A 22,686-nucleotide genomic window follows, 5' to 3' on the forward strand; every position below is an offset into this window, starting at 1 on the left:
AGGAAATGGAAGGCAGAAAATCAACGTTTCCTCCTCTTTCCAGCCTTCCCTCCAGGCAGCCTTCCAGCGGATCGAACACGGGGTCTTGCAGGTGGGGTTGATGTGGCAGCAGGAGGATGGTGTTCCGCAAGCCGGGCCGGGTCACATAGCCCAGTGTCTGGGGTCAGCAGGCCCCTCTGCATCCACCAAAGGACCTGGTTCATCAGGGCCTTTGCCAGTCTTCTCTGGTCCTCCTCCCCTTCATTTAAATCATGGGCCAATGAGGCACTGAAGGCCTCTGTGGGGTTGAGGGGGGCCCTCATGATGGCGCTTGCCTCCTGGATCATGCGGAGGCTTGCCTCCTCCACAGGCCTCAACTGCCTCCTTCGGCCTGATGGCCTCACCTGGGGGGGAGAAGACTGGCTGGTGGTGGTTCTCCTGGCCGGGTGGACCTGCTGCAGGCCACTGGGCCCAGCCTCCTCCTGGCTGCCACTGACCCCGGCCTCCTCCTGGCTGCCACTGACCCCGGCCTCCTCCTGGCTGCCACTGACCCCAGCCTCCTCCTGGCTGACAGACACCTGAGGATCTGCCACCTCCTGGCTGATCTCTTCTTCCTGTGTGGAAAAAAAAGGAATTTTTTTACAATTTCGCTAAATAAAACCACACTCATTTTCATGTTTTTCGTTTAGTATTTTCTGTTCATTATTACTTGAATACACTCTACTTCTGACCCCTGCAGTTGTCATCCCTGACACCTATTTGTCTGTACACCTTTTTGTTTGCTTTTTCCCAGCTTGGTTTTTTTTTTTACAATATCTAATCATTAATCCACCAAGAATTATTTACGCCATAAATATAGAGGAAACTACTATACCTCCTCATCGAAGGGTGGCAGATCTGCATCTCTGTCAGCCAGGCCCTCTTCCTCCGACTCTGCAGGGCTGTGGTCATCTGGGGAATGTCCGCTGGAAGGTAGCATGGAGGAAAGGTTGGAAGAAAGACTGGACATCGTTTTCCTGCCTTCCATTTCGTCCCGCAAAAAAGCCATCTGTTTATAATACCACAGTTTGGGTTCCTTTGCTTGTCTTGCTGCTGCTCCCGATTTTTGGCTTTTATTAGCTTTGTATGCTCTCCTGTATGTGCTTCTGAGGTTGGCAAGTTTATCCTTCACCATGTTGGCAGTGCATCCTGGCACCCAAGTTTGCATATAATTTGCTAGCTCTTCTAGTGCTGCCGCTCGTACCTCTTTATTGCAATATAAAGAGTGCTTTGAATTCCACAGGATGGGCGTGTCCTGGTATTTTTGAAGTAAGGCCTCTATAGATTCCTTGCTTTGTAGGAGGTCCATTGTAATTTTTGCAAAATTATATTTCTTTTTGAGTCTAGATTACAAAAACATAAACCACAGAAAAATAAATATTCCAAAGGATCAGCGTTGACCTTGATCTAATATGTGTCTTCAAATTTATTACCTATATCTAATTCCAAACACAGTCTCTCTTGTTTAAACAATGATTGGCAGCTCGGCCGCATTGCTTGTACCAAACATTGATTTGCTAGATGCAGAGCCATTGTTCACATTGCAGTAAATATTTTAAATATATAAAATTAAACAATGCTTACAAATGACAGTTTTCATCTAGGCACTCTTTCATGTGTAAATCTCATGCCCCTGACAATGGATGACATAAAAGACACTTCCTAATGACCTCTGTACAACCAACACTTGAACAATACTTTGCCTGATCTGAATACACCATTCAAAAACTTGTCAATGAGGTACAGCATTGTTCACATCTCTATTTTGTGAGGTGTCCAAAAGCATTTGGATACCAAAATAACATTGTGGTACCCCATAGACAGAATAGCTTAAAAAGGGTGCAACCAACAGCCCAAACCCCCATCCCATGTGTCTACATTTTCAAGGCCTCTGCTGATCACATTTTTAATTTCCTTACCTTCCTGTCTCTCGCTCCTCGTTTCTCACGCTCGCCTAATTACCGCGTAAGATGCGTAATCACGGCGTAAACCTTTTAAACACTCCGCGTATTTATGAAACCCCGCCCTCGTCACCTTTGCGAGGCCCCTAATCAATGAGTTTAGGAAATATGGCGTTAACTGTGTATGTTCTGGATGCGCTCGAAGATTCTCCGCGTAACGGACGTAAACACGTTGTTTGCATTCTCTACACTCCGCGTATGTATTAAACGCCGCCCTCGTCTCCGCCCATGGCGTAACAATTCATCTTTTCCACGCCCATAATCACTGTGGGAAAGGAAAGATGGCGATGTCACACGAGCGGGCACGATGCTCTCATGCCACAAGTGAAGGGACAGAGGCAGGGACGTCCCGATCAAGGAAAAGAAGATATAAAGCCACTAATATGCGGTTCCAGGAAATGGTGGAGTTAGTTTACATCATGCGAAAGAAGGACTATGATGGTGAATTAGGGCCATACAAGACCCCTAACCGCCGAAAGGCACATATTATGGACAAGGTGGCGAGGAGAATGCAGAGGATGTTTGGGATCACCAGGTCCAAGGAACAGCTGAGGAAACGATGGTCAGACTTAAAATTGAGGGAGCCACATCAGATGAAGAAAATACTTAAAATTCTGCGTAAAAGTAAGTAAATATATATTGGGGTTGGGGGGGGGGGGGGGTGATTGTCTGCAATAATGTGTTGCCATGTATATTTCACCATCTGCCTCCTTGGCCTGCTTGTAATTTTAAAGACATGTTGTCATTTATTTTTTAGGACATAAATAACTACATATTTACAAATAGTGTTCTTAGTAAACAACGTAACATCACATAGTTTATCAGAAAGGCTCGGTTATTCCAGGAACAACACACCTGGACATGGCTCACTGGCCAAAAACTTTGTTTGTAAACATTGTGTAAAAGCTAGTTCTAGAAAAAAAAAGTATGAGAATGGGAAAGGCAAACAGGATTCATTCTAAAAACAGTGGTAATAAAGCAGATGTTTTCACATCTGCAATGCAGAGCACCTGTGTCTCCCCAAATCAAAAATGGGTTTTGGTAGGGTCTCCCAGAAATACAGTTTAGGGGGGACATCCATGTGTGTCACTTTGCTAAAAAGGGGCAGGATCAGAGCTTGCCATATAGAAGTAATTGCAAAATGTAGGTTTGGTGAAAGATAAAAGTAACTAAATGAAAGCATCTTCTAAGCAATGTGTGCGATTTATGCTCTCCAATATCTGTGTGCTGATGAGTCTACATTTTTTTTGGTTTATTTCAGGGGAAAGAAGTCGCCAGCATTTGGAGGAGGCAGAGAGGGCCAGACAAGGCCAAAATCTGCCATCTCAACATGTGGAGGAGGAGGAGGATGTGGAAGGAGAAGAGGATGTGGAAGGAGAAGAGGATGTGGAAGGAGAGGAGGATGTGGAAGGAGAGGAGGATGTGGAAGGAGAGGAGGAAGGAAGAAAGGAGGAAGGAAGAGAGGAGGAAGAAGTAATTTTGGACTTAGAAGTCATAGCAGATGAAGGGCAAGTGGCGGAAGAACAATTTGGCGAATTGAAAGAAGGTGGATTGATGGATGAAGGAGGAGTTCAAGATGATGGGGAAGTGGTGGAAGAAGGAGGAGTGATTGAAGATGATGGGGAGGTGGTGGAAGAAGGAGGAGTGATAGAAGATGTCGAAGAGGTGGAAAGGAGAAGCCCATCAGGTCAGTGTCACCCTAGCTTGATTCAAAAAAACATATGTAGATAGGCCTCATCGAAAAATAATGTTGTAAATGCCATTTTTTTTTTTGTTTTAGGGGAGGAGGATGGTGTGCCAATATTTTCACGTGCAAGTGCTGCTATAATTATTCAGCAGGTAATGGAGTGCAGCACTGAAATGCACAATATGCGTGAAAGGATGTTTCTCATGGAACAGAATGTAACAAATGTCCTTTTGGAATGCAGCACGGAAATGGACAATATGCGGCAAAGAATGATGGTCATCGAATCTAATTTTAAGAACATTATTGACATGATGGGCCGTGTCAAAGACTGAAACACCCCCCGCCCATCCCCCGCCCCCACAAACATTTTTACAGTTTGAATAATGAATACGCCAAAATTTGAAGATACACACACAGTGTGCCAACATGTGCTATCTGCCATCACAGAATATCTAATGTCTGTGCTTTGTGGGTCCAACCCCCTCCTCCATCCTCAAGTAGTTGAGAGGAAGGGTTTGCTCCCACAAAACACAGACATTGATCACCCATGATGTCAGATAGCACATGTGGCCATTTGTCTGTTGAACCAATGACATTTGGCGAGTTTGCACTGAATGTGTGTATCTTCCAATTTTGGCGTGTTCCAGTGTGAAAGCACACCATGACTGACTGCTGTTGTGAGTTTTTATATTTTTGGAATTGGATTTTGTTACTTTTTGACCATGTTGAACATTTTGGGATACTATAAAGTTTAGACCATAAAGAATAAACAACGCCAAAAAATTTAAAAAATATATATATAGAATTATAAATCTCTCTAATCACTGAATTTAGTGAAGTAGAGATTTGACTCCAAATTCTCACCTAAAAATTTACTTTTAGAAAAACACACCAAAAACAAAAAAAATGGTTAAAAAATTATTGTTTTTTGTGCATAAAAAATATTCCCAAAAAAAAATTTAAGGCGGTAAACACCCCACCAAAAATAATCTATATATATATATATATATATGTAAACAATAAATCTAACTATATTTGAGAAAAAAAAAAGTGAACTTGTTAATAAATGTATAATCTGCATAATATTTTTGGTTGAATTACCTGAAAAAAAAAAAAAAGTTTAAAAAAATTTTGTAGACTCCTAAGTACAAAAGCAGGGAGTAATGAAAAAACTATAAAATTATTTTTGGGGTCATGAACAAGCAAAAATTAAAAAACTTGACCTCAACATTTACAAATGGAGTTGCTTCTTATTTCTAGACTCAATACCCTGTTTGTAGATGAGAGAATACTGTGCAAAATGTGGTTAGTTACTAAAAGTGGAGAAATCAATTATGCATTACAATTGAAGAAGTTAGTTAGAGAACCAGGAAGACAGAAAAAGAGAAAAAGCATTAATGACAAACAACTGTATAAAGTCCAATGGTCTAATTATTTATTATTTTTTAGAATATTCCTTTCTTTGGGGGCCGAATTAGAAAGAAATATGATCTGGCATAGCAATGGCCCCCCGACCCATGAAGTACTCAACATATTTGTCGCGTACCTCACGAGCTGATTGGGGGGCCAAGCCAGCGCGACCAGTGTCCAGCCCGGGAAGGGGATCTGAGGGTAGTCTTGCCTCAGAACCGATGTCGGGTAGGTACGTCTGGGAGTGCCTGCGTAAAAAGTTGTGCAAAATGCAGCAGGCAAATACAACGGTGTCCAATTTATATTCCGCCAGATGTATCGATGTCCTGAACAGGCGGAACCGGTTGGTGAGTATCCCAAAGGCATTCTCGACTACCCTCCGAGCCCTGGCCAACCGAAAATTAAACACACTCCTCTCTGAGGTGAGGGTCCTCTGGGGAAAAGGCCGCATGAGGTGAGGACCAAGCCCGAAAGCCTCGTCCGCTAGGAACACAAACGGAAGTCCTTCCACATTATCTTCATCTGGTGGCAATGCCAGACCACCAGCTTGGAGACGATCATAGAAATCAGTCCGTGCGAACACTCCCCCATCAGACATCCGGCCGTTCTTCCCCACGTCCACATATAGAAACTCATACTGTGCCGACACCACCGCCATCAACACAATACTATGATAACCCTTGTAATTATAATAGTACGACCCCGAGCGGGGTGGGGGCACAATGCGGACGTGTTTCCCATCTATTGCTCCACCGCAGTTTGGAAAATCACACCGCTGGGCAAATTGGGAAGCCACAGACTGCCATTCCTGTGGTGTGGAGGGTAGCTGTGGGGACAAACAAAATTAGAGATTTAGTACTTTGTAACAAATACATCCTACAAGCATCCTTGTGACAGTTCACAGTATTAAAATTGCATTAGAAAAATGTGCATGGAGAATTTGGGAAATGAAATATATAGGGCCACTTCATTAAGAGACTCCACAGCCCTCTGATGGGGACAATAAAAGTTTGAGGGGGGGGGGGGGGGGGAACACAAAAACCAAAAAGTCCTGTTTGAAAAAATGGCAAGGTGGGTTTGTCCCTAGGATAGCATGCTGGACAGGTTAATATTGGGTAAGGGACAAATATGCAGGTAGGCCAAGAATAAAACATGTAAAGCTGATATCAACATGCATAGGGAGAAAAGGTAACGTTAGTTAAACACACAGCATATCTGGGAAAATAAAAATAAAGTTAGTTGGCCACATTATTAGAGCCAGGAAACTTACCTTAATATACTCCTCATGCATAACTTTGATGATGGCAGCACACGTGTCCGGTATGATGACCCCAAGCGCCTGCGGAGAGATGCCTGTCGAGAACTTGAGGTCCTGCAGGCTCCTCCCAGTCGCCAGGTACCGCAACGTGGCAATAAGCCTCTGCTCGGCCGTGATGGCTTGGCGCATCACAGTGTCCTGCCTCGTGATATAGGGGGACAGAAGATCCAGCAGACGGTTGAATACGGGGTCCGTCATGCGGAGAAAATTCCTAAAGTCATTAGGATTATTCTCCTGGAGTTCCCTAAGCAGAGGCATATGTGAGAACTGGTCACGCTGGCGCAACCAATTCTTGGTCCAGAAACGCCTCCGCCCCCTGTTTCTGGCCAAAGTACTGGACAAATGAACATATCCAGCAGCCATCCCATAAACAGCACCAACTCGCGAAAATTGACGCTGCTGCTCCATCATGGCTTCAAACCGGCCGGCTGGTCAGTCAAGAACACACTGAAACAGAAAGCACTCGCAAATCCAGCACTACCTGCGACAAACGCGTGACAAACAGATACGAGCGCACAGGATGCAACTGCTAAAGCAGAAACAACCTGCTTGCCTATAGCCGAATGACAACTACGTTACCGCAAGCACACGCACTGAACCCGTGAATACACGCTGTCAAAGCCTGGAGACCGAGAAGCGCGAATCAGCTCTAACCAAACCTTCACTAACACGAGCAAACCCGTAACTAGCAAAAGAGGAACAGAGGGCGGCGCCATTAACTTTGGTCTTCCCCTTTATAGTGACGTCGTACGTAGTTTACGTGCACGCGTTCCGGTACGACGGGAATTTGGTCCGCTGGTGTGTACACGCCAGCGGAACAAAACACAAATCAGCCTTGTACGCCGGAAACTGTCGGGCAGACAGTTTCCAGCGCACAGATCCGGTCGTGAGTACAAGGCCTCACAGTTGCCTAGATACGAGCGGCGTAAGTCTCTTACACCGTCGTATCTAAGTTGCATATTTACGCTGGCCGCTAGGTGGCGCTTCCGTAGATTTACTCGTCGAATATGGTAATGAGCTAGATACGCCGATTCAGAAACGTACGTGCGCCTGGCGCATTTTTTTACGTAAGGCTTTTTTCGACGTATAGTTACCCCTGCTCTATGAGGCGTAGCCAATGTTAGGTATGGACGTCGGGCCAGCGTCGAATTTTACGTTGTTTATGTCGTTTGCGTAAGTCATACGCGAATAGGGCTGTGCGTAAGTTACGTTCACGTCTAAAGCAATGACTATTTGCGGCGTAATTTGGAGCATGGGCACTGGGATACTTTCACGGACGGCGCATTACGTGGGGTCACGACTGTTTAGCATACAACACGCCCCCTACCAGCCTATTTTGAAATAGGCCAGCTTACGCCAGCCCATATACGCTACGCCGCCGTAACTTTGGGCGCAAGTTCTTTCTGAATACAAGACTTGCCTCTCAAAGTTACGGCGGCGTAGCGTATACGGCAATCTTTCTGAATCCGGGCCAGTATGTCTTTTTGCTTAGAAGACAACTTTCTGACTTTCTCCGTCCGGAAGAAATACGGAAATATATCTTGAGGAGCCAACAGATAGATATTACCAAATTTGAAATAAGTTCTAACTTCAAAGAAGCTGCCAAATTGGAGTGGACAATAGACCATTTCTCTGGGACCACACTAGCCAAATTAGTATGTGAAGTGGAAGTGGATAGCCTTGCTATCATATATGTAAGTTATACGGCCGGCAAGCTGTTAAATGCCATGGCCTACCTGAGCATTGTTGCTGACCATGTCTATCCCTTTATGACTACAGTGTACCCATCTTCTGATGGCTACTTCCAGCAGGATAATGCATCATGTCACAAAGCTCAAATCATCTCACCACTGGTTTCTTGAACATGACAATGAGTTCACTGTACTCTAATGGCCTCCACAGTCACCAGATCACAATCCAATAGAGCACCTTTGGGATGTGGTGGAATGGTAGATTCACATAATGGATGTGCAGCTGACAAATCTGCAGCAACTCTGTGAGGCTATCATATCATAATCTCTGAGGAATGTTTCCAATACCTTGTTGAATCTATGCCATGAAAAATGAAGGCAGTTCTGAAGGCAAAAGGGGTCCAACCCAGTACTAGAAAGGTGTACCTAATAAAGTGAACAATACAAGTGTGAGTCATGCCTATATCCACGTTTTCTGCAGACACATCATCTTCTTTGGGGTGTTCTTTGGGTAGAGGTACCACGAAGGACTTTTGTAAAGAGCCTCTCATGCAGCTGGCTCACTGCATTTGCATTGGGATGTTGGGGAACAGCACCGTCTGGAAACAGATAGGCTGTGATGATCTATTTATGGAATTTTAGGAATGATCCAGTTCGTCCTGATGCTTTGTATAGCACATAAGCATTTAGCAGATCCAATTTAAATAAGTATACATCCACAATTTTATACCAGCGGATTGGCCTTATGGGCAATTAAGTACGGCGCCATCATCTGGTCGTTAAAGCCCACCCCTCCCATGTTAAGGTTGTATTCATGGACACAGAGGGGCCTCACAACAAACCCAGTCGCCGTTAGAATTTCGACTGTCATATCTAAGTGAATGGAGGACAGAACGAAAACATTCTGTGTGTCCCTCCACTTCACTACAAGCAATTTTTTTACACTTCAAGCAGGCTCCCCCCCTGTCTAAGTCAGGAATCTACAAGCCTTTGGGGCAAGCCCCACCGATTAGATCACACGTTGCCACCTGCGCCAATTCCAGAATAAAAAATGTGACAGAAAAGTGGCACGCTTGTGTAATAATTGTCCACGTACAAGTGGTACCCCTTTCGGAAAAAGGGTAACAACAAGTCCCAAACAATCTCACCTTAACTGCTCCCTATGTAGTCTAGGCAGTTGGGGGGCTTCACGTGACTGTTTTTTCCCTCGTAAACCAGAAAACTCAATGTAAAGCCTGTTGCCCTGTGACAGACCTTATACAACTTCACCCCATATCTGGCATGCTTGCTGGAGATCAACTATTTGAAAGACAGGTGGCCAGAAAACGTAATCAGAGACTCATCAACGCAGACAACTTGGTTGAAGTGGTTTACGAGGGGCAGAATTTTATGGAGCCAGTCATATCCATGGTCACCCCGAGGATGACAGAGTTCATTAGCATTGAAATGCATGGAGACCGCAAGATTTGATTGTATCTAGTCCTGGTCATGGAAGCAGAGAACGTGGGCATATGGTCAATTGGGTCAGTGGACCAATATGACCGCAACTCAGTCTTTTTAGTACTACCCTTGAGGAGGGATAGCCCCAGAAAGGTCTTAAATTCAGGAACCATTATAGGTTTCCAGCTAAATTCTCTGGACACTATGTACTCTATGGGCCTGTCTTTGAATTATTGGTGGCTGAGGGCTACTACTTGAGCTAGCCACCAAACCAGCTTGAACTGCACTTATGGGACTTGTCGCGTCACCAAGTGATACTGCAGTGCTGGTTTCTCTACGCCGAGGATTTACTATGCCGCTGGTGCTTGCCAGTTCACCAGTAGGTTGAGCAGCACTAGTACTGCCTCTCTGCTCCATACGAGAACCCTGCGGTTGTTGCACCTCAACAACAGAAGAACCGGGTCGGATAAGCCTGACCTTACTACTTCGTCGTCAGAGCTATCTGTCAGGGTGCCGCTGCTCTCAGGTTCGTATACTGAGCCCGAATCTGACAGTCAATCTTCCCTTTTGCTCTCATCTGTCATGCTCAGCGACAGGTAGGCTTTTTCACTAGTGTACCTCTGTTCAGACGTTTTGGCCACTAAATTACAGCTAGTGCGACTCACAGGCAAAATAGCAACTGGTTGTCAGCCACTGCTTGAATCAGGCCTGACTCTACTAATGCGGCAGTTTTGTGTGCTATGTTTTGTAAGTGACAGTGTTCTATTGATACTGCACTTGGATTGGGCGGAGGGACTAAACGCAGGTGCTAGCAGGTGTTTGGGCTGATCCTGACGACAACGCGTTTTTGGGAAAATTAACTATTGGGGACGCTAGTATAGATCTGATCATATGAAAGATATTGATCCGTTCAAACACTATTCTAGTAAGCTGCCTGGGATTGTCGCTAACTGACGCTGACACCTAACTGATGCTAACTAGCTAACCCGTGACACTAATACGATGTTCAGAAAAAAGATCTGTATAATATACTAATGCCACAGTGACAGGGAGTGAAAGGGTTAACTAGGGGTGATCAAGGGGTTAAACCTTTATAAGAGGGCTATATGGCAGGTACCCTAAACCTATCTGTGACTACGGCTAACTACCCTAGTGCTGCTTAGAGCCACAAGTGACTCGAAAGCAGTGATCAGTGAAAAATCGGAAAACTGCACTGACACAGTGACAGGGAGTGAAAGGGTTTACTGAGGGGGAGGGGTGACATCACTTCCTCTGCCTGTGTTTACATTACACAGGCAGAGGACAGTCTGTCATTCGCCAGAACCAATCACCAGGTCCAGGCCAGAAATCATTGGCCTGGGCCTGGAGACTGATCAGTTCTGGAACAAATCCGATCGCCACGGGAATGCCGGATACACGCGCCCGATGTACACCTACAGTGGTTTGCCCAGGAGAGCCGACATGCTGCACTATAATGACGGTGGCTGGTCGGCAACTGGTTAAGCATTGCATCAGAGGCAGTGTGTCCATAGTGGGTGCAGAAGTGCCGCCCCCTCTCTCCCCTGCCCCATCACTTAAGTGTACTGATTGGCTGAAGCGACATTGTGGGCGGCACTCGGGAGAAGACATCGAGGGAGGATGGCTGACCCGAGAAAGGTAAGTGCTGGGGGACAGGGGGGCAGCAATCTGGCAGTTTTTGAGAGGGCCAACTGGCGGCAATTGATGGGCACAGTCGTGACAATTGATGGGCACAGTCGTGACAATTGATGGGCACAGTCGTGACAATTGATGGCACAGTGGCTGCATTTGATGGCATGGAACAGTGGCTGCGTTTGATGACATGGCACAGTAGCGACAATTGATGGCATGGCACAGTGGCAACAATTGATGGCACAGTGGCGACAATTGATGGGCACAGTGGTGACAATTTAAGGCACAGTGGTGACAATTAATGGCACAATGGCTGCGTTTGATGGCATGGCACAGTGGCTGCGTTTGATGGCATGGCACAGTAGCGACAATTGATGGCATGGCACAGTGGCAACAATTGATGGCACAGTGGCGACAATTGATGGGCACAGTGGTGACAATTTAAGGCACAGTGGTGACAATTAATGGCACAATGGCTGCGTTTGATGGCATGGCACAGTGGCTGCGTTTGATGGCATGGCACAGTGGCTGCGTTTGATGGCACAGTGGCAACAATTGATGGCACAGTGGCGACACTTGATGGGCACAGTGGTGACAATTGATGGAACAGTGGCTGCGTTTGATGGCATGGCACAGTGGCTGCGTTTGATGGCACAGTGGCGACAATTGTTGGCACAGTGGCGACAATTGATGGCATGGCACAATGGCGACAATTGATGGCATGGCACAGTGGCAAAAATTGCTGGCACAGTGGCGACAATTGTTGGGCACAGTGGCTGCATTTGATGGCACAGTGGCGACAATTGATGGGCACAGTGGCAACAATTGATGTGCACAGTGGCTGCGTTTGATGGGCACAGTGGTGGCAATTGATGGGCACAGTAGCTGTGTTGGTTGGGCACAGTGAAGCTGCAATTGATGGGTTTTTTCTTTGTTTGTTTGCGTCCCCCAAAAAATTTTGAGCACCAGCCGCCACTGCATTGCATTGTCCTTGTATTGTAGCAATATAAGCTTGAATTGTACCAAGCTTCTAAACTATAAAAATTCAAAGGCATTAGATAAAATATACCTCCTGAGGGATTATCACTACAAAACAACTGGAGAGGAGCATTACTGAATTATTGAACAAACTGTTCCCTTAATTGTTGCTCTTTGTACATTTTCAAGGTACAGGCAATTGCTTTTCATTTGAACTGCACTACATGCAAAATGAAGCACAAAACTCTGCATTTTACAAATTATAAAATATAAATAAATAATTGCAAACCTAATTTAAATGGAAGCTAATAAAAACAGGAATCAAATAACAGAAGAGCAAAACAGCAAATGATAGATGCTAAACAAATGTTCCGGATAGTCATTTAATTTTCAATATCTATTTCACTGCTCCAGTTCATTGTCTATATTGATTGCTCCAATTATCTTTGTTTATATTGTAATCTCACCTCAGCTTCCCTTCAAGCTAAACAATCCATACACCAGGGTATACAGTCTACAACTTGGTTAAAACCAATACAAACACATTTTATTTGCTAATATCTTAATATGGTAATGAGTATGCTAATATTTTCATATAACCTTGTTAATGACTTTTCCGTAAAATAAAGTCTGTAACTAACTGCAAAAATAAAGTAGCATTTTGGGGAAGCACTCCCTAGACATTAGGGTTAGTTACTAAAACTGGAAAGTGCAAAATCTGGTGCAGCTCTGCATAGAAACCAATCAGGTTGCATTTGTTTGCAAAGCTTAAAGCGGAGGTTCACACAAAAAGTGAACCTCCGCTTTTTGGATCCATCCCCCCCCTCCGATGACACATTTGGCACCTTTCAGGGGGGAGGGGGTGCAGATACCTGTCTGAGATAGGTATTTGCACCACTTCCGGGTCTGATCCCCACGGGGAATCCAGCCTGTGATGTCACTCCCCCCCGCTGTCTTCTGGGAAACACTGTTACCAGGAGAGAGCGGGGACCAGTGACAGCGCGCCGCGATCCTCGCGCACGAGGATATCGGCGGAAGCTGCTGAGGACCGAGCGATTGCTTAGCCTTGGCTGCTGACATCGCAGGCGCGCTGGACAGGTAAGAGTCCATTTTTTAAAAGTCAGCAGCTGCCTTATTTGTAGCTGCTGACTTTTAAAAATAAAAATAGGCAGAACCTCCGCTTTAACTTAAAAGATAAAGTTAGAAGCTAATGGGCTACTATGCACAGCTGCACCAGATTTAGCTCTCTCCGTTTTTGGTAAATCAACCCCACTGTCTGGATATTAGAAAAGGGTCTGACCAACAGGATGAGCTTTTTTTCCCCCAATTATTCATACATATGCTCACCCATGTTATAGAGGGATATACTATGGCCCGGATTCACAAAGCACTTACGCCGCGTAAGTGCAAATATGCGCCGTCGTATCTATGTGCCGGACTCAGAAACTAAGATACGCCTGAAAATAAGCTTCATCCGACCAACGCAACTTTCCTACGCCGGCGTAGAGTGGGGCGCATATTTACGCTGGACGTATTTGGCGCTCCCATTGATTTTCTATTCACATATGCAAATGAGGGAGATATGCCGATTCACAAACATACGTACGTCCGACGCAGTGCGCGTAAAGTCATACGTCCGGCGTAAAGTTATGCCCCATAAAGGAAGTGTAACTCAGCAGCATCCATTCAAAGGGCTGCACCAGGAAACACAAGCTGACGTATTTTACGTAGTTTACGTAGGACGTGAATATGACTAGGCGTAGGTTACGTTCACGCCGTAGGCAGTGATCCGGCGTATCTTAGGCAGTTGTTCCGACGTATTTGTGAGCATGCGCACTGGGATGCGTCCACGGGACAGCACATGCGCAGTTGGCGATTCGTATCTGTCTAGCGCTTGGCCCATCATTTGCACCGACTTACGCCTTGGAAACCCAGCGCAGATTTGCGAGGAAGTGCTTTGTGAATTCAGTGCTTGCCTCTCTGCGCTGCGTCGGCGTAGCGTAAAGGAGATACACTACGGCAGCATAAATATGCGCCAGTGTCTGTGAATCCGGGCCTATGTGTATGTGAACTATGATGATTTAAAGCATTGACAGTTCTTTAATTTTTAGACAGAAGATTTTTTTTTAAATATGCAAACTGTTTTATTTAGACCCCAAATTTGATGCGTTTTTTTTTTCCATACAGTATGTTAGATGTTTTAAATAAACATAACTAAAATATGATGATGAGCTGTTCTCTTGTCTAATATAATGTTACTGGGTTGCTAAACAGACACTGTTGGTGATGTTGCCACCATACAGTTCAGCAATTTTTATATGATTCACTTATCTTTCAGTGATTTTTCTTTCTGGCAGTTTGTTGAGGATTATCTTTCTTTGTTTTATCCTGTCAGTAACAGTTCAATCACTTGTGTTGACTTCTCCACATAGGCTTCTGGCTTGTCCTTCCTCACAGTGGTAGCAGAACCTATTATTAACGTGAATCAGTTGATTTATTTGTGAAGACTTTTGAGAAGACATTCTTATCATGACTGACATAAGGATCCTTTAATTCATTAGTGGAATTAAATCAGGCACCATATCTTTTTACATTTCTAGTTGTAGCATGATTAACCGGTTCCCGAATGGATCACGCAGATTTATGGCTTCGCCCAGGAGAGCCACCAGAGGGCATGCGAGCATCGCCAGAGGCGCGTGCCCACTGCACAGTCGGGGACCCGATGCACGTGGATGGCATGCGCAAAGGGCAGCACGGGGGTTTGTGTGAGTAAACACACAAATTCCCATGCTGTCTGAGGAGAGATGGCAGAGTGTGTGTTTCTACAAAGTAGAAACCACGCTCTGTCAAATCTCCTAGATAGTCCCCTTCCCCCCCCCCACAGTTAGAACACACAATAGGGAACAGAGTTAACCCCTTAATTGCCCCCTAGTGTTAACCCCATCCCTGCCAGTGACATTTCATAGTAATCAGTGCATATTTATAGCACTGATCGCTCTGTAAATGTCAATGGTCCAAAAATGTGTCAAAAATGTCCGACCTGTCTGCCACAACGTCGCAATACCACACAAATCGCAGATCACTGCCATTACTATTAAAATAAAATAAAAAAATAAAAAAACATGACAAAGTACAACTCTAGCTGACAAGAGATTTAGAAAGGTAGTTGTTTTAGGTCATAGGTTCGCATAGACATTATATTTTAAGCGATACAATTTTTATAATTGTATGAATTCCTTCTCAGCTGTCAGTCCGGGCATTAAGAGGGTGTCCTGATTCCTGTTTTTAAATAGAAGAAGCTATAGAAGGCAAAAAGTTCGATTTTTTTTTTTTTTTTAAGCTCAATCATTCACTATTTATCATGTTTATTGTTTACCAATTAAAACTTGACATGCTGCTAATTTCAACATTTGTCACAGTAAAGACAGATCATAATCTGTCAATAGTTTCCAGTTTAGCAGGCTTAGATTTAATTTGCTCAAGAACAGTACATGTTAAGATGTCCTGCGATCCCCTTACCAGTTCACTCATGTGCTCTTGCAACTCTCATGTAAATCCTTAATTTTTATACAGTCTGATGTGGTAAACCTGATGGTTATTCTGCATTGAACTGATTAGCAGTGGGCCAGTGAGTAATGAATTACTATCCCTCACTGATAACATTATTGTTTTCTTGAAATGCCAAAAAGAGTAGTGGTATGTAAATGCATAATGTATTGTAACTTAATCTGTAAATCATGTTACGAAGAATGATGGAGTGGGGAATTAAGCTTCATAAATCCCCACCCCACTGCAATCAGCATAACAACCAATCACTGTTGGTTTTAACTTAATGCATGCATAACTTGGCAAAGGGGCCCATAGCATCGTTTTCCATTGCTTCTGAAGATATAAAGATTGTTTTGTACTAAACGGTATATGGGACAAAATTTCTCTGATCACCAGAGCTCTGGAATTTTTAGAATATGCTCATCTGAAATATTAATCCAGAAATTGAGTTACTCAGCAGAAACACATCATTTTATCTAATTAGAGATTAGCTGCATGGCCAAGGTTTTTAAGTAGATGACAGACTGTCTTTAATATTTTCCACTGTAAGCTATTAGTTATTATCTGTAACATTTCTTAATGGAACAAGGTATGGTTGAGATAAACGATATAGTGGAAAGTAATTTCCTAAAATAGAGGGAAACCATTACTTAGTGCTTTCAAGCATGGATGTTGGCTTTCAACAGTACAGTGCTTTGTCAGCTAACTCATACTATTGGAGAAAATTGACTCTATATTATATCTCAAATTCTACTGAAAGCCAATAAATTGGAAAGATTAGTTTGTCTGTACACCTTGATAAAGCAGAGTGTCTATATTTAAGTTAATGGAAGTTACCCAAATGGGAACTTTTTAGATTTCAAACATGGTCTTTCTATTAGTTGGCTCTTAGTAGATTGGGCTGTGGAACACTAGTCAAAATATGCAAGCTTAAAAATATTCTCTACAACTTGTGAAAAGGCATCATTGAAAAGCAAGCTCAAATTAATGCTTAACTGATTAAAAAGGAAGTAAACTTCCATCCCTAAGTTTTACCTGTAGGTAAGCCTATATTAAGTCTTACTTATAGTTAGTGTAAATATCTCCGCAAACCCGGAAGGAAGACTGGGCCAGATTCATCAATAGATACGCCGGCGGATCTCCTGATCCGCCGTCGTATCTGTGAGACCCGACGGTCGGATCTGTGAGATCCCACGGTCGGATCTATGCGACTGATTCATAAGAATCAGTTCCGCATAGATCTCCCTTAGATCCGACTGGTGTAAGTGACTTACACCAGTCGAATCTTAGGCTGTAATCTCCCGCCGGCCGCTAGGTGTCGTCGCTATTTTTTACCCGTCGCATATGCAAATGAGGAAAACCGCCGATTCACGTCCGTACGCCAGCCCGTCGCTCGTTTTCTACGTTGTTTGCGTTCGGCTTTTTCCGGCGGATAGCTACCCCTGCTTCTATGAGGGGTAGCTAATGTTAAGTATGGCTGACGTTCCCGCGCCGAGTTTTAAATTTTTTAAGTCGATTGCGTAACGCGATCGGGAATAGCGATGGCCGCAATTGACGTACCCGCCGCAAACAATGACGTCCTAGCGACGTCATTTGGAGCCTGCGCACTGGGCTTTTTCGTGGCGGCGCATGCGCAGTTAAATCGGCGCGGGAACACGCCTGATTTAAATTGTACACTCCCCCTAGCCGCGGAATTTGCATTCCGCCGGAGGGAGTTACGATCCAACGGTGCAGTTTGCGAGGTAAGTGCTTTATGAATCATGCACTTGCCTCGCTAAATTGCACCGGCGGATCGTAAACCAGGTAGATCTAGCGGATCTAAGGATCCGCAGAGCTACATGAATCCGGCCCACTGTGTATAGATGGACGCTGTCTCCAGCGATGACATTGCATTACTGGAAGGCTTTGTTTTGAGGTAAGTTTCACCAAATGTGCTAGTATGCGACACATACTACTGTAGGTCATTAAAAAAAGTGCACTAAACTCAAACGTAAGTTCACTTTTATTAAAACAAAAGCAAAAAAAAAAAAAATTGGATTCTTAAGGTAGTTGTAAAGTTAAAAGAATGAATCTTATTTTGAAGTGCCATGTCATCAAAATCTCTATTTAAGGGATTGAACATGAACCCTTAGGCCCCGTACACACAAGGGGATCTCCGCTGGATGGCGTGTACTTACCATCGGATCAAAATCCTCGCGGAATTAATCCGCGGTGACGTGTCGCGCCGTCGCCGCGATGATGATGCGGCGACGTGCGCGACGCTGGAAGGTAAGTACTTCCACGCATGCGTCGAATCATTACGACGCATGCGAGGGAGGGGAGCGGACGGATTGATCCGGTGAGTCTGTACAGACCACCAGATCAATCCGCCGGACCCAATTCAAGCGGATAGATTTCTTAGCATGCTAAGAAATTTATATCCGCTTGAAAAACGATCGGCCCGAGAAATCTCCGCGGATAAATATCCGCTGGGCCGTACAGACGACCGGATTTGTCTGCTGGAACTGATCCGCGGATCAATCCCAGCGGATAGATCCGGTCGTGTGTACGGGGCCTCAAAGCGTAACTGCCTTTTTTAAAACCCTCTCTGCTGTCAGCCTATTCTGCCTTTCTTGGACTCAACTCTTCGGATGCAGTGAGATATTGGCTGTGGGGCCTCCTTAGCACCACGCATCCTCTTGTCAGTCTTCTTTGCTGAGTCCATGTACATGTGCCATTCTCTCCATTCAATCCTACGGAAAGTTCTGGAGTACAAGCTCATACTCCAAGCTATATGCTTGAATCAAGGGTATCATTGGCTAATTGTTTTTCTTTTATAACTACATAAGACAGTTTTACTATCACCCTGCTTACGCAAGAGAATTATAACTAAACAAATCCCCCCTCCCTTCCTTATATGAACAGAACTACCAGAGGATGTAATTATACTAATGTATACATTTATATTTATACATTAATGGCCTTTAAAAATTCTAAAGGGAATGGGTCACTAGTAAAATTCCTGCACTACAGGCAATGCAATAAGAAATGTAAAATCGCAATCAGGGTGGCTAAGAAATATTACGAGAGACACATAGCGATAAAAAAGTAAAAAAATACCCATTTTCTTTTTTTATATATATTAAAAGGGTGTTCCAGGCTTTTTTTATGTTTATTAAAAGTCAGCAGCTACAAAAAGTGTAGCTGCTGGCTTTTAATAAACATACACTTACCTGTTCCCCGGTCCAGCGACGTGCCGCTGGGAGCTTCGTTCCGGTCCCCCCCTTCACCGCCGGCGCCTCCACTGCAACTGTGGGCACCCGGCCGTGACAGTTTTCGGCTTCATGGCCAGGCACCCACTGCGCATGCGTGAGCGGCGCTGCGCTATTTGATTGGACAGGCGATCACCTGGGACCTGTCACGTGTCCCAGGCGATCGCCTACAGGGAGGGGCTGCCAAAAGGCGATTAGAGTATTCGACTTTGCAGCCCCTCGGCGGAAGGAAGAAGTGGGACAGGAAGTCCCACTCCTCCTGAAGCCCCCACTCCCCCCCCAAAAAAATGACATGCCAAATGTGGCATGTAAGGGGGCGAGGAGTGGATTAAGCAGAAGTTCCACTTTTGGGTGGAACTCCGCTTTAACAGTAAAAAGACAAAATCAGAGCACATTTAAAAGTTGAGGATGGGAGGGTGGTTACAGATGACACAAAGAAGGCAACGTACTAAATGCCTTCTTCTCCACAGTTTTTACACAGGAAAAAGAAGGGTTTACCGACAGCGCCTGTAGTGTTAGTGACACAACACATGACATACCCACGTGGCTAACAGAGGCCAGGGTCAACGAAAGACGCAATAAACAACACAAATAAATCACCAGGACACAGGCTTACACCCATAAATCCTCAGAGAACTCAGTTAAGTCATAGCCAGGGCATTGTTCCTAATCTTTGTCGACAGCATACTGATGGGATTGGAACCAGCTGATTGTCTTTTCTCCAATGTAGTACCAATATTCAAAAAAGGGCAGAGACATATTCCTGGGAATTATAGGCCAGTCAGCCTAACATCAATAGTGAGTCAATTATTGGAGGGGATGATTAGGCATTATATCCAAAGCTTTACAGAGAAGCAGAATACCATAAGTGGTAATCAGCATGGGTTTATGAGAGGACGTTCCTCTAGATATGGGGATGTGGTGCATCTGGACTTTGCAAAAGCATTTGATACAGTCCCCCATAAACGCTTAATTTACAAGTTGAGGTCTGCAGGCTTGGACCATAGGGTTTTTGCTTGGGTAAAAGAACGGGTCCAAAGGGTAGTGATAAATAACATGTACTCAGACTGATCTGAACTGGTAAGTGGGGTAACCCAAGCTTCTGTCTTGGGACCAATTCTATTCAACATATTCATAAATAATATAGAGTATGGGATAACTAGTCTCAGTTTTTGCGGATAGCAATAAACTCTCATCAGGACATCAGGAAATTCTGCAGAAAGACCTACACATAATAAAAGTGTGGGCAGACAAATGGCAAATTACATTTAATGTGGGGAAATGTAAAGTAATGCACTTGGGGGTCAAAAAATATTAATGAAAAATATTCATTAGGTAACTAAGGAAAACAGCTGGGAGAATCAAGGATGGAGAAGGATCTAGGGCTACTAATAGATGAGAGATTGAGCAACACCATGCAATGTCAAGCTGCAGAATCAAACCAAAACAGGCAGAATATTAGCATGTATAAAAAAGGGGATATACTCCAGGGACAAAACCAACGCTGTATCCTGGCCTAGGCCAACAAGACCCAGGCCTAGGGAAGCACTTTGCAGGGGGGCAGCACGGAAAGAGTCCCCACCACTAGTCTTATGGGGCGGACTGGGCCAACAGGCAAATTAGTCTAGCGCCCCCATAAACCGCCCACACTGCTTCCGGTATGCGGGCGGCCGGCATTCCGCAACTGTGTGGGGGGCGGGGGTTTGAGGGGCGGCGCTACTAATTTTTACTGTCCTATCATTCTGGACCACAAACCTTCCTCACTGTGCTGTATATGTTTTCTTAAATAGTGCAGCGCAAAAATCAATAAAAATATATATAGATATATATATTTATATAAGTGATAAATAAAGTCCAAAAATGTGAAACAAATTCCAAAGAAATGTGCCAGAAAAAGCCAGATTACAGGAATCTTCACCAGGTGATGTTTAAACTTCAAACTTCAAACTGGTGCCCTCCACCAGTAATAATGGCTACTCTCACCTCCAATCATGGACCCCTGTTTTACCAGGTAGTCAAAACAAGCAGATTTCACAGCGTAGAATGCCAGTAGGTATGATGTATGGATAAATTCCTCATAATCAGTAGGACCATGTATGAAAAATAAATCCAGATCTAAGTGCTCTCTGAAAAGCTAGACGTTGATTTTAAAATTATAAAATCAGGCTACTTACATTAGCCAGGAAAGCAAACGGCAGTGTAATTTGTAAACAAACATAAGTTTGTCTTTCAAGGATGGCAGCAAAATGCCCTCTTACTTGTGGAGGGCACTTTGAGTTTGAAGTTTAAACATCACCTGGTGAAGATTCCTGTAATCTGGCTGTTTCTGGCACATTTCTTTGGAATTTGTTTCACATTTTTGGACTTTATTTATCACTATTTCTTCTATAATTTGTACATTTTGGATTTCGTGATTATCCTGTCAGTGTTCAGCTTGCATTATTGGGGGAGGGAATTTATTTGTTTTTTTTGCACTGATTGCACCCTTGGGTTTTTTAGATATATGTTTTCTGCTGCACCATTGTCATGATTATATCTTCTTAGTCCTCTCCATTAAATTATCATAAATGTGTGCTTAACCACTTGCCAACCGCGCACCGCCGTTATACGTCCACAAGGTGGCTCGGCTGGGCGAGAGCACGTAGTATGACGTCCTCTCTCCCAGCCGCCACTAGCCACACAGCTCCCGGTCCTGTCAGCAGGGGAAATCTGATCTTCGGTTCATACAATGTATGAACAGAGGATCAGTGTTTCCCCTAGTGAGGCCACCCCCCCCACAGTAAGAACACACCCAGGCATACTTAACCCCTTCCCCGCCCCCTAGTGTTAACCCCTTCACTGCCAGTGGCATTTTTATAGTAATCCAATGCATTTTTATAGCACTGATCGCTATAAAAATGCCAATGGTCCCAAAAATGTGTCAAAAGTGTCCGAAGTGTCCGCCATAATGTCGCAGTACCGAAAAAAAAAATCGCTGATCGCCGCCATTACTAGTAAAAAAAACATAATAAAAATGACATAAAAATACCCCCTATTTTGTAAATGCTATAACTTTTGCACAAACCAATCAATAAACGCTTATTGCGATTTTTTTTACGAAAAATATGTAGAAGAAAACGTATCGGCCTAAACTGAGGGAAAAAAAAGTTTTTTTATATATTTTTGGGGGATATTTATTATAGCAAAATGTAAAAAATATTCATTTTTTTCAAAATTGTCGCTCTATTTTTGTTTATAGCGCAAAAACTAAAAACCGCAGAGGTGATCAAATACCACCAAAAGAAAGCTCTATTTGTGGGAAAAAAAGGACGCCAATTTTGTTTGGGAGCCACGTCGCACGACCGCGCAATTGTCTGTTAAAGCGACGCAGTCCCGAATCGCAAAAAGTACTCTGGTCTTTGGGCAGCAATATGGTCCGGTGGTTAAAGTAGTGGTAGTGGTTAAAGGTTAAAGTGGTTAAAGTAGAACTATAGGCAACACTTTTCATTTTGGATAAGGGAGGGTTATAGCCCCTGTCAGTTTATTTTTTACGATCCCTGTGCCATTGCAGAGATTGACCCTTACTTCCTGCCCCATAGCCAAACAGGAAGTGAGAGAAAATCTATGCAAATTAACCCCCTCCATACAGGGCATTTTCACCCCCTTCCTGCCCAGATCAATTTTTAGTTTTCAGCGCTGTTGCACTTTGAATGACAATTGTGTGGTCATGCAACACTGTACCCAAACAAAATCT

The sequence above is a fragment of the Rana temporaria genome, chromosome 4, assembly GCF_905171775.1.
Source record: "Rana temporaria chromosome 4, aRanTem1.1, whole genome shotgun sequence".
In the NCBI taxonomy this organism is placed as follows: Eukaryota; Metazoa; Chordata; class Amphibia; order Anura; family Ranidae; genus Rana; species Rana temporaria.